The sequence below is a fragment of the Salvelinus namaycush genome, chromosome 33 (genome assembly GCF_016432855.1).
Source record: "Salvelinus namaycush isolate Seneca chromosome 33, SaNama_1.0, whole genome shotgun sequence".
Taxonomy (NCBI): Eukaryota; Metazoa; Chordata; class Actinopteri; order Salmoniformes; family Salmonidae; genus Salvelinus; species Salvelinus namaycush.
Window position 1 is genome coordinate 37,004,519 of NC_052339.1, and position 13,007 is coordinate 37,017,525.

Below are 13,007 nucleotides of genomic sequence, written 5' to 3' on the forward strand. Positions count from 1 at the left end.
AGATACCTAACAGTATACCAGAACACATCAGTAGATACCTAACAGTACACATCAGTAGATAGATACCTAACAATACACCAGAACACATCAGTAGATACCTAACAGTACACATCAGTAGATAGATACCTAACAATACACCAGAACACATCAGTAGATACCTAACAATACACCAGAACACATCAGTAAATAGATACCTAACAATACACCAGAACACATCAGTAGATACCTAACAATACACCAGAACACACAGTAGATACCTACAGTACCCAGAACACATCAGTAGATACCTAACAATACACAGACACATCAGTAGATACCACAAACCAGACACATCATAGTAGATACCTAACATACACCAGAACACATCAGTAAGATACCTAACAATACACCAGAACACATCAGTAGATACCTAACAATACACCAGAACACATCAGTATGATACCTAACAATACACCAGAACACATCAGTAGATACTACAATACACCAGAAACATCAGTAGATAGATACCTAACAATACACCAGAACACATAGTAGATACCTAACAAACACCAGAACACATCAGTAGATACCTAACAGTACACCAGAACACATCAGTTAGATACCTAACAATACACCAGAAAACATAAGTAGATACCAACAATACACCAGAAACCACATCAGTAGATACCTAACAATACACCAGAAACACATCATAGATACCTACAGTACACCAGAACACATAGTAGATAGATACCTAACAATACACCAGAACACATCAGTGATACCTAACAATACACCAGAACACATCAGTAGATACCAACAGTACACCAGAACACATCAGTAGATACCTAACAATACACCAGAACACATCAGTAGATATACCTAACAATACACCAGAACACATCGTAGTAGATACCTAACAACACAGAACAATCATAGTAGATACCTAACAATAACCAGAACACATCAGTAGAACCTACCATACAACACATACTAACATACACCAGAACACATCAGTAGATACCTAACAATACACCAGAACACATCAGTAGTAGATACCTAACATACACCAGAACACACAGTAGATACCTAACAATACACAGAACACATCAGTAGATACCTAACAGTACACCAGAACACATCAGTAGATACCTAACAATACACCAGAACACATCAGTAGATACTAACAGTACCAGAACACATCAGTAGAGATACTAACAATACACCAGAACACATCAGTATACTAACAATACACCAGAACACATCAGTAGATACCTAACAATACACCAGAAACATCGTAGTAGATACCTAACAATACACCAGAACACATCAGTAGATAGATACCTAACAATACACCAGAACACATCAGTAGATACCTAACAATACACCAGAACACATCAGTAGATACCTAACAATACACCAGAACACATCAGTAGATAATACCTAACAATACACCAGAACACATCAGTAGATACCTAACAGAACACATCAGTAGATAGATACCTAACAATACACCAGAACACATCAGTAGATACCTAACAATACACCAGAACACATCAGTAGATACCTAACAATACACCAGAACACATCAGTAGATACCTAACAATACACCAGAACACATCAGTAGATAGATACCTAACAATACACCAGAACACATCAGTAGATACCTAACAATACACCAGAACACATCAGTAGATACTACACCAGAACCACATCAGATCTACCACATACACCAGACACATCAGTACAGATATCCTAACAATACACCAGAACACATCAGTAGATACCTAACAATACACCAGAACACATCAGTAGATACCTAACAATACACCAGAAACCCTCAGTAGATACCTAACAATACACCAGAAAACATCAGTAGATAGATACCTAACATACACCAGAACACATCAGTAGATACATAACAGTACACCAGAAACACATCAGTAGATACTAACAATACACCAGAAAACACAGTAGATACCTAAAATACACCAGAAACCATCAGTAGATACCTAACAATACACCAGAACACATCAGTAGATAGATACCTAACGTACAACAGAAACACATCAGTAGATACCTAACAGTACACCAGAACACATCAGTAGATACCTAACAATACACCAGAACACATCAGTAGATTATCCTAACATACACCAGAACACACCAGTAGATACCTAAAAAATACACCAGAAAAACATCAGTAGATAGCTACCTAACAATACCCAGAACACATCAGTAGATAGATAACTAACATACACGCAGAACACATCAGTAGTAGTACTAACAATACACCAGAACACATCAGTAGATACCAAACAGACACCAGAACACATCAGTAGATACCTAACATACACCAGAAACACATCAGTAGATACCTAACAATACCCAGAACACATCAGTAGATACCTAACAATACACCAGAACACACCAGTAGATACCTAACAATACACCAGAACACATCAGTAGATACCTAACAGTACACCAGAACACATCAGTAGATACCTAACAATACACCAGAACACATTAGTAGATACCTAACAGTACACCAGAACACATCAGTAGATAGATACCTAACAATACACCAGAACACATCAGTAGATACCTAACAGTACACCAGAACACACCAGTAGATACCTAACAATACACCAGAACACATCAGTAGATACCTAACAATACACCAGAACACATCAGTAGATACCTAACATACACCAGAACACATCAGTAGATTACCTAACATACACCAGAACACATCATAGATACTACTAACAATACACCAGAACACATCAGTAGATACCTAACAATACACCCAGAAACACATCAGTAGATACCTAAACAATACACCAGAACACATCAGTAGATACCTAACATACACCAGAAACACATCAGTAGAGATACCTAGCAATACACCAGAACACACCAGTAGATACCTAACAGTACACCAGAACACATCAGTAGATACCTAACAATACACCAGAACACATCAGTAGATACCTAACAGTACACATCAGTAGATACCTAACAATACACCAGAACACATCAGTAGATACCTAACAATACACCAGAACACATCAGTAGATACCTAACAATACACCAGAACACATCAGTAGATACCTAACAATACACCAGAACACATCAGTAGATACCTAACAATACACCAGAACACACCAGTAGATACCTAACAATACACCAGAACACATTAGTAGATACCTAACAATACACCAGAACACATCAGTAGATACCTAACAATACACAGACACATCAGTAGATACTAACAATACACCAGAACACATCAGTAGATACCTAACAATACACCAGAACACATCAGTAGATACCTACAATACACCAGAACACATCAGTAGATACCTAACAATACACCAGAACACATCAGTAGATACCTAACATACACCAGAACAATCAGTAGATAATAACAATACACCAGAACACATCAGTAGATACCTAACAGTACACCAGAACACATCATAGATACCTAACAATACACCAGAACAATCAGTAGATAGATACATAACAATACACCAGAACACATCAGTAGATACCAACAATACACCAGAACACATCAGTAGATACCTAACAGACACCAGAACACATCAGTAGATAGATACCTAACAAATACACCAGAACACATCAGTAGATAAACAATACACAGAACACAAGTAGATACCTAACAATACACCAGAACACATCAGTAGATAACTAACAGTACCCAGAACACATCAGTAGATACCTAACAATACACCAGAACACACATTAGTAGATACCTAACAGTACACCAGAAACACATCAGTAGATACCTAACAATACACCAGAAACACATCAGTAGATACCTAACATACACCAGAACACATCAGTAGATACCTAACAATACACCAGAAACACATCAGTAGATACCTAACAATACACCAGAACACATCAGTAGATACCTAACAATACACCAGAAACATCAAGTAGATCCTAACATAACCAGAACACATCAGTAGATACCCAACAATACACCAGAACACTTCAGTAGCATCACCTACAAGCCAGAATCAGTGTACTCCACCACCAGAACACATACAGTCAGATACCTACAAATACACCAGAAAACCTTAGTAGATCACCTAAACAAGTCACCAGAACACATTCAATAGAACACTCCGACACATCAAGTACTCCGTAACACCAGAAACACAGTAGTAGATAGATACCTAACAATATACCAGAAACACATAGTAGATACCTAACAGTACACCAGACAATCATCAGTAGATAGTACCTAACAATACACCAATACACATCAGTTAGATACCTAACAATACACCGCGAACAATCAGTAGAATAGATACCTAAAATACACCGAACACACATACCAGTAGTACCTAACAATACACCAAACACAGTCAGTAGATACCGAACAGTACACCAGAACACATCAGTAGCTACCTAAAAAATACACCAGAACACATCAGTAGATACCCTAACCAGTACACCAGAACACATCAGTAGATAGATTACTCAACAATCACAGAAGACACACTCAGTAGATACCTAACAATACACCAGAACAAATCAGTAGATTACCTAACAATACACCAGAAACAATCAGTAATAATACCTAACAATACACCAGAACAACATCAGTAGATACCAGTAACAAACACCAGAGCACATTCAGTAGATAGATACCTAACAATACACCAGAACACACATAGATGACGTAACAATACACCAGAACACATCAGTAGATAGGATACCTAACAATACAACCAGAACACCATCAGTAAGATACTCAACAATACACCAGAAACACATCAGTAGATTAGATACCTAAAAATACACCAGACACACATCAGTAGATACCATAACAATACACCAAACACACCAGGTAGATACCTACAATACACCAGAAACACTCAGTAGTACCTTAAACAATACACCAGAACACATCGTAGATAGATAACCGAACAACACACCAGAACACATCAGTAGATACCTAAACAATACACCAGAAAACACATCTAAGATACCTAACAATACACAGAACACACCAGTAGAAGATACCTAACAGTACACCCAGAACACATCGTAGATACGATATCTACAATAACACCAGAAACATCAGTAGATACCTAACAATGACACCAGAACACATAGTAGATACCTACCAAACACCAGAACACATCAGTAGAACCTAACAATACACAGAACACATCAGTAGATAGATACCTACACAGTACACCAGAACACATCAGTAGATCACCAACAGTACACCAGAAACATCAGTAGGATACTAACCAATACATCCGAACAAATCGTAGTACCTAACAATACACCCAGAACACATCAGTAGATACCTAACAGTACACCAGAACACCAGTAGATACCTAACAATACACCAGAACACATGAGTAGATACCTAAACAGTACACCAGAACACACCAGTAGATACCTAACAATAAACACCAGAAACACATTAGTAGATACCTAACAGTACACCAGAAAACACATCAGTAGATTACCAACAGTACACCAGAACACACCAGTAGAAGATTACTAACAATACCCAGACCACATCAGGAGATACCTAACAATACACCAGAAACAACATTAGTAGATACCTAACAGTAACACCAGAAACACATCGGTAGATAGATACCTAAACCAGTACACCAGAAAATCCACTCCCCCCATAAGACAATACGCCAGAGATAAAAATACCGAAACAACATCACAATCCACATAGAGGAACACACAGTAGATTACATAACAATACACCCAGAAACATCCTAGTCGATACCTAACAGTACACCGAAACCGAAACTAACATACACAGAACTTTAGTAGATACCTCAACAGTACACCAGAACACATCAGTAGAAGATACCTAACAAGTCACCATAACACATCAGTAGATACCTAAACATACAACCAGAACACCTAGTAGATACCTAACAGACCACCAGAAAACACATCAGTAATGATACTAACAGATACCCAGAAACACAAAGAGAACCTTAACAAGTACACCAGAACACACAAGTAGATACCTAACAATACACAGAAACACATCAGTAGATACCTAACAGTACGCCCAGAACACATCATGTAGATAACTAACAAACACCAGAACACATCAGTAGATACCTAACAAATACACCAGAACACATCAGTAGATACATCGATAACTCAGTACGACCAAGAAACATCAGTAGATACCTAACAATACACCAGAAACCACATTAGTAGATAACACAGTACACCAGAACACATCAGTAGATACCTAACAATGCACCAGAACACATCAGTAGATACCTAACAATACACCAGAAACACATCAGTAGATAACCTAACAATACACCAGAACACATCAGTAGATAGATACTAACAATACACCAGAACACATCAGTAGATACCCAACAATACACCAAGAACACATCAGTAGATACCTAACAGTAGCCAGAAACACATCAGTAGATACCTAACAATACACCAGAACACATCAGTAGATTACCTAACAAGTACACCAGAAACACATCAGTAGATACTAACAATACACCAGAACACATTAGTAGATACCTAACAATACACCAGAACACATCAGTACATACCTAAACAATACACCAGAATAACATAGTAGATACCTAACAGTACACCAGAAACATCATCAGTAGAATGACCTAACAATACACCAGAACACATCAGTAGATACCTAACAATACACCAGAACACATCAGTAGATACCTAACAATACACCAGAAACACATCAGTAGATACCTAACAATACACCAGAACACATCAGTAGATACACGTAACAATTAACACCAGGAATACAGATAACACATCAGTACTATAGAATCTAAAAATACACCAGAACACATCAGTAGATACCTAACATACACCAGAAACACATCAGTAGATAAGAACCTAAACAATACACCAGAACACATCAGTAGATACATAACAATACACAGAAACACATCAGTAGTTATACCTAACAATACACCAGAAACACATCAGATAGATACCTAAACAATACACCAGAACACATCAGTAGATACCTAACATAACCAGAACACACATCAGTAGATACCTAACCAGTACCCAGAACACATCAGTTAGATACCTAACAATACACCCGACACATCAGTAGATACCTAACAATACACCAGAACACATCAGATAGATACCTAACAGTACACCAGAACACATCAGAGATAGATACCGAACAATACACCAGAACACATCAGTAGATACCTAACAATACACCAGAAACACTCTAGTAGATACCTAAAAATACACCAGACACATCAGTAGATACCTAACAATACACCAGAAACATCAGGTAGATACCTAACAGTACACCAGAACACATCAGTAGATACCTAACAACACCAGAACACATTAGTAGATACCTAACAAGTACACCAGAAACACGTAGATAACCACATAAAACAAACAGTAGATACCTAACAATACACCAGAACACAATCAGTAGATAGAACTAACAATACACCAGAACACATCAGTAGATACCTCAACAATACACCAGAACACACATCAGTAGATACCTAACAATACCCAGAACACAATCAGTAGAACCTGAAACAATACACCAGAACACATCAGTAGATACCTAACAAGTACACCAGAAAACACATCAGTAGTACCATAACAATACACCAAACACATAGTAGATACCTAACAACACCAGAACACATCAGTAGATACCTAACAATAAAGAACACGAGATAAAACACCAGACATCAGTGAGATACCTAACAATACACCAGAACACATCAGTAGAACCTAACAAATACACCAGAAAACATCAGTAGATACCTAACAATACACCAGAACACATCGAGTAGATACCTAACAATACACCAGAACACATCAGTAGATACCTAACAATACACCAGAAACACATCAGTAGATACCTAACAATATACCAGAACCATCAGTGATATACCTAACAATACACCAGAACACATAGTAGATACCTAACAATACACCAGAAACATCAGTAGATACCTAACAATTACACCCGAACACATCAGTAGATACCTAACAATACACCAGAAACACATCAGTAGATACCTAACATACACCAGAAACATAGTAGATACCAACAAGTACACCAGAACACATCAGTAGATACCTAACAAACACCAGAACACCTAGTAGATACCTAACAATACACCAGAAACACATCAGTAGATACCTAACAATACACCAGGAAACACACAGTAGATACCTAACAATACACCAGAACACATCAGATATATACCTAAACAATACACCAGAACACAACAGTATGATACCTAACAATACACCAGAACACATCAGTAGATACCAACAATACACCAGAACACATCAGTAGATACCTAACAATACACCAGAACACATCAGTAGATAACTAACAGTACACCAGAACACACCAAGTAGATACCTAACAACACCAGAAACACCATAGTAGATACTAACATAACCAGAACAAATCAGTAGATACCTAACAAAATACACCCAGAACACATCAGTAGATACCTAACATACACCAGAACACATCAGTAAAGATACCTAACAATACACCAGAACACACCAGTAGATACCTAACAATACACCAGAACACATCAGTAGATACCTAACAATACACCAGAACACCATAGTAGATACCTAACATAACCAGAACACATCAGTAGATATACCTAACAATACACCAGAACACATCAGTAGTACCTAACAGTACACCAGAACACACAGTAGATAGATACTAACAATACACCAGAACACATCAGTAGATACCTAACAATACACCAGAAAACAATCAGTAAGATACCTAACAATACACCAGAACAACATCAGTAGATACCTAACAATACACCAGAACACATCAGTAGATACCTAACAATACACCAGAAACACATTAGTAGTATACCACAGTACACCAGAACACATCAGTGAGATACCTAAAATACACCAGAAACACAATCAGTAGATACCTAACAATACACCAGAACACATAGTATATACCTAACAATACACAGAACACATCAGTAGATAACATAACAGTACACCAAGAACACATCAGTAGATACCTAACAATACACCAGAACACATCAGTAGATACCTAACAGAATACCCATGAACACCAGTAGATACCTAACAAACACCAGAACACATAGTAGACTACCTAACAATAAACCAGAACAACATCAGTAGATACCTAACAATACACCAGAACACATCAGTAGAATACCTAACAGTACACCAGAACACATCCAGTAGATACCTAACAATACACCAGAAACACATCAGAGATACCTAACATACACCAGAACCACATCAGTAGATACCTAACAATACACCAGAACACACAGTAGATAGATACCTAAACATACACCAGAACACATCAGTAGATACCTAACAATACACCAGAACACATCAGTAGATACCAACAATTACACCAGAAACAATCAGTAGATACCTAACAATACACCAGAAACACATCGTAGTAGATACCTAACAATACACCAGAACACATCAGTAGATACCTAACAACTACACCAGAACAACATCAGTAGATACCTAACAATACACCAGAACACATCAGTAGATACCTAACAATACACCAGAACACATCAGTAGGATACCTAAACAATACACAGAACACATCAGTAGATACTAACCAAACACAGAACACATCAGTAGATAAACCTAACAATACACCAGAACAACTCAGTAGATACCTAACAATACACCAGAACACATCAGTAGATACCTAACAATACACCAGAAAAACATCATCAGTAGATACCTAACAATACACCAGAAACACATCAGTAATAGATACTCTAACAAACACCAGAACACATCAGTAGATACCTAAACAATACCCAGAACACAACCAGTAGATAGATACCTAACAATACACCAGAACACATCAGTAGATACCTAACAATACACCAGAACACACCGTAGATAACTAACAGTACCCAGAAACATCAGTCAGATAGATACCTAACAATACACCAGAAACATCAGTAGATACCAACAGTATACCGAACACAACAGTAGATACCTAACAAGTACCCAGAACACATCAGTAGATACCTAACAAAAGAACACAGTAATACCGAACAAACACCAGAGATACACATCATAGTACCTAACAAGATATACACCAGAACACATCAGTAGATAAACAACATACACCAGAAACACATCAGTAGATACCTAAACTACACCAGAAAACATCAGTAGATAGATACACTAACAATACACCAGAACACACTCAGGAGATACCTAACAATCACCAGAACACATTCAGTAGATACCTAACAGTACACGCAAACCATCAGTAGATACCTAACAATACACAGAACACATTAGTAGATACATAACAGTACACCAGAAAAACATCATTAGATACTAACAATACACCAGAACACATCAGTAGATACCAACAAACACCAGAACACATCATAGTAGTACTAACAATACACCAGAACACATCAGTAGATACCAACAAACACCAGAACACATCAGTAGATACCTAAACATACCAGAAACACATCAGTAGATACCTAACAATACACCAAGAACACATCAGTAGATACCTAACAGTACACCAGAACACACCAGTAGTACTAACAATCCCAGAAACACATAGTAGATACCTAAACATACACCAGAAACACATCAGTAGATACCTAACAATACAACAGAACACATTAGTAGATACCTAACAGTACACCAGAACACATCAGTAGTAGATACCTAACATACACAGAACACATCAGTATAACTAACAATACACCAGAAACACATCAGTAGATACCTAACAATACACCAGAACACATCAGTAGATAGATACCTAACAATACACCAGAACACATCAGTAGATACCTAACAATACACCAGAACACATCAGTAGATACCTAACAATAGACACCAGAACACATCAGTAGATACCTAAACAATACACCAAGAACACACACTAGTAGATACCTAACATAGTACACCAGAACACATCAGTAGAGATACCAACAATACACCAGAAACACATCAGTAGATACCTAACAAGACACCAGAACACATCAGTAGATACCTAACAATACACCAGAGAACACATCAGTAGATACCTAACAGTACACCAGAACACATCAGTAGATACCTAACAATACACCAGACAAACATCAGTAGATGATACCTAACAAAACACAAGAACACATCGTAGATACCTAACACATACACAGAACAAATCAGTAGATACCTAACAATACACCAGAAACACATCAGTAGATACTAACAGGTACACAGAACACATAGTAGATACCTAACAATCCACAGAAACATTAGTAGATACCTAACACATACAAAACATCAGTAGATACCTAACAATACACCAGAACACTAGTAGATACCAACTACACAGAAACAACATCAGTAGTAGTAACTAACAAACACCAGAACACACCAGTAGATACCTAACAATACACCAGAACACATCAGTAGATACCTAACAATACCAGAACACATCATAGTAGATACCTAACAATACACCAGAACAACATCAGTAAATACCTAAACAATACACAAGAAACAATCAGTAGATACCTAAATACACCAGAACACACAGTAGTAGATACCTAACAATAAAACACATCAGGAGATACCTAAAACAATACACCAGAACACATCAGTAGATACCTAACAATACACCAGAAACACATCATAGTAGATACCTAACAATACACCAGAACACATCAGTAGATACCTAACATACACCAGAACACATAGTAAGATACCAACAATACACCAGAAACATCATCAGTAGATACTAACAATACACCAGAACCAGAGAACTAACATACACAGTACCCATAGTAATACCTACAATACACCAGAAACACATCAGTAGATACCTAACAAGTACACAGAAACATCAGTTAGATACCTAACAATACACAGAACACATCAGTAGATAACTAACAATTACACTCAGGAAACATCAGTAGATACCTAACAATACACCAGAACACATCAGTAGATACCTAACAATACACCAGAACACATCAGTAGATACCTAACAATACACCAGAACACATCAGTAGATACCTAACAATACACCAGAACACATCAGTAGATACACTAATTAAAAAAACAATACACCAGGAAACAATCAGTAGATACCTAACATACACCGAACACATCAGTAGATACCTAACAGTACACCAGAACACATCAGTAGATACCTAACAATACACCCAGAACACATCAGTAGATACCTAACAATACACCAGAACACATCAGTAGATGATACCTAACAATACACCAGAACACATCAGTAGTAGATACCTAACAATACACCAGAAACACACAGTAGATAACTAACAATACACCAGAACACATCAGTAGATACCTAACAATACACCAGAACACATCAGTAGATACCTAAACAATACACCAGAACACATCAGTACAGATCACCTAAACAAAAAAAATACACCAGAACACATCAGTAGAATAGATACTAACAGTACACCAAGAACACATCAGTAGATACCAAACATACACCAGAACACATCAGTAGATACCTAACAATACACCAGGAACACATCAGTAGATACCTAACAATAACACCAGAACACATCAGTAGATACATAACAATACACCAGAGCACCATCTAGTAGATACCTAACAGTTACACCAGAACACATCATAGATACCTAACAGTACACCAGAAACACATTCAGTAGATATCCTAACAATACACCAGAAACACATCAGTAGAAACCTAACAAGTACACCAGAACACACTCAGTAGTATACTAACAATACACCAGAAACAATCAGTAGATAGATACTAACAATACACCAGAAAACACATCAGTAGATACCTAACGTAAACCAAAACTCGAGTCACAGTAACACAGAAACATCAGTAGATACCTAACAATACAACAGACACATCAGTAGATAGGATACCTAACAATTACACAGAACACATCCGTAGATACTAAACAAAT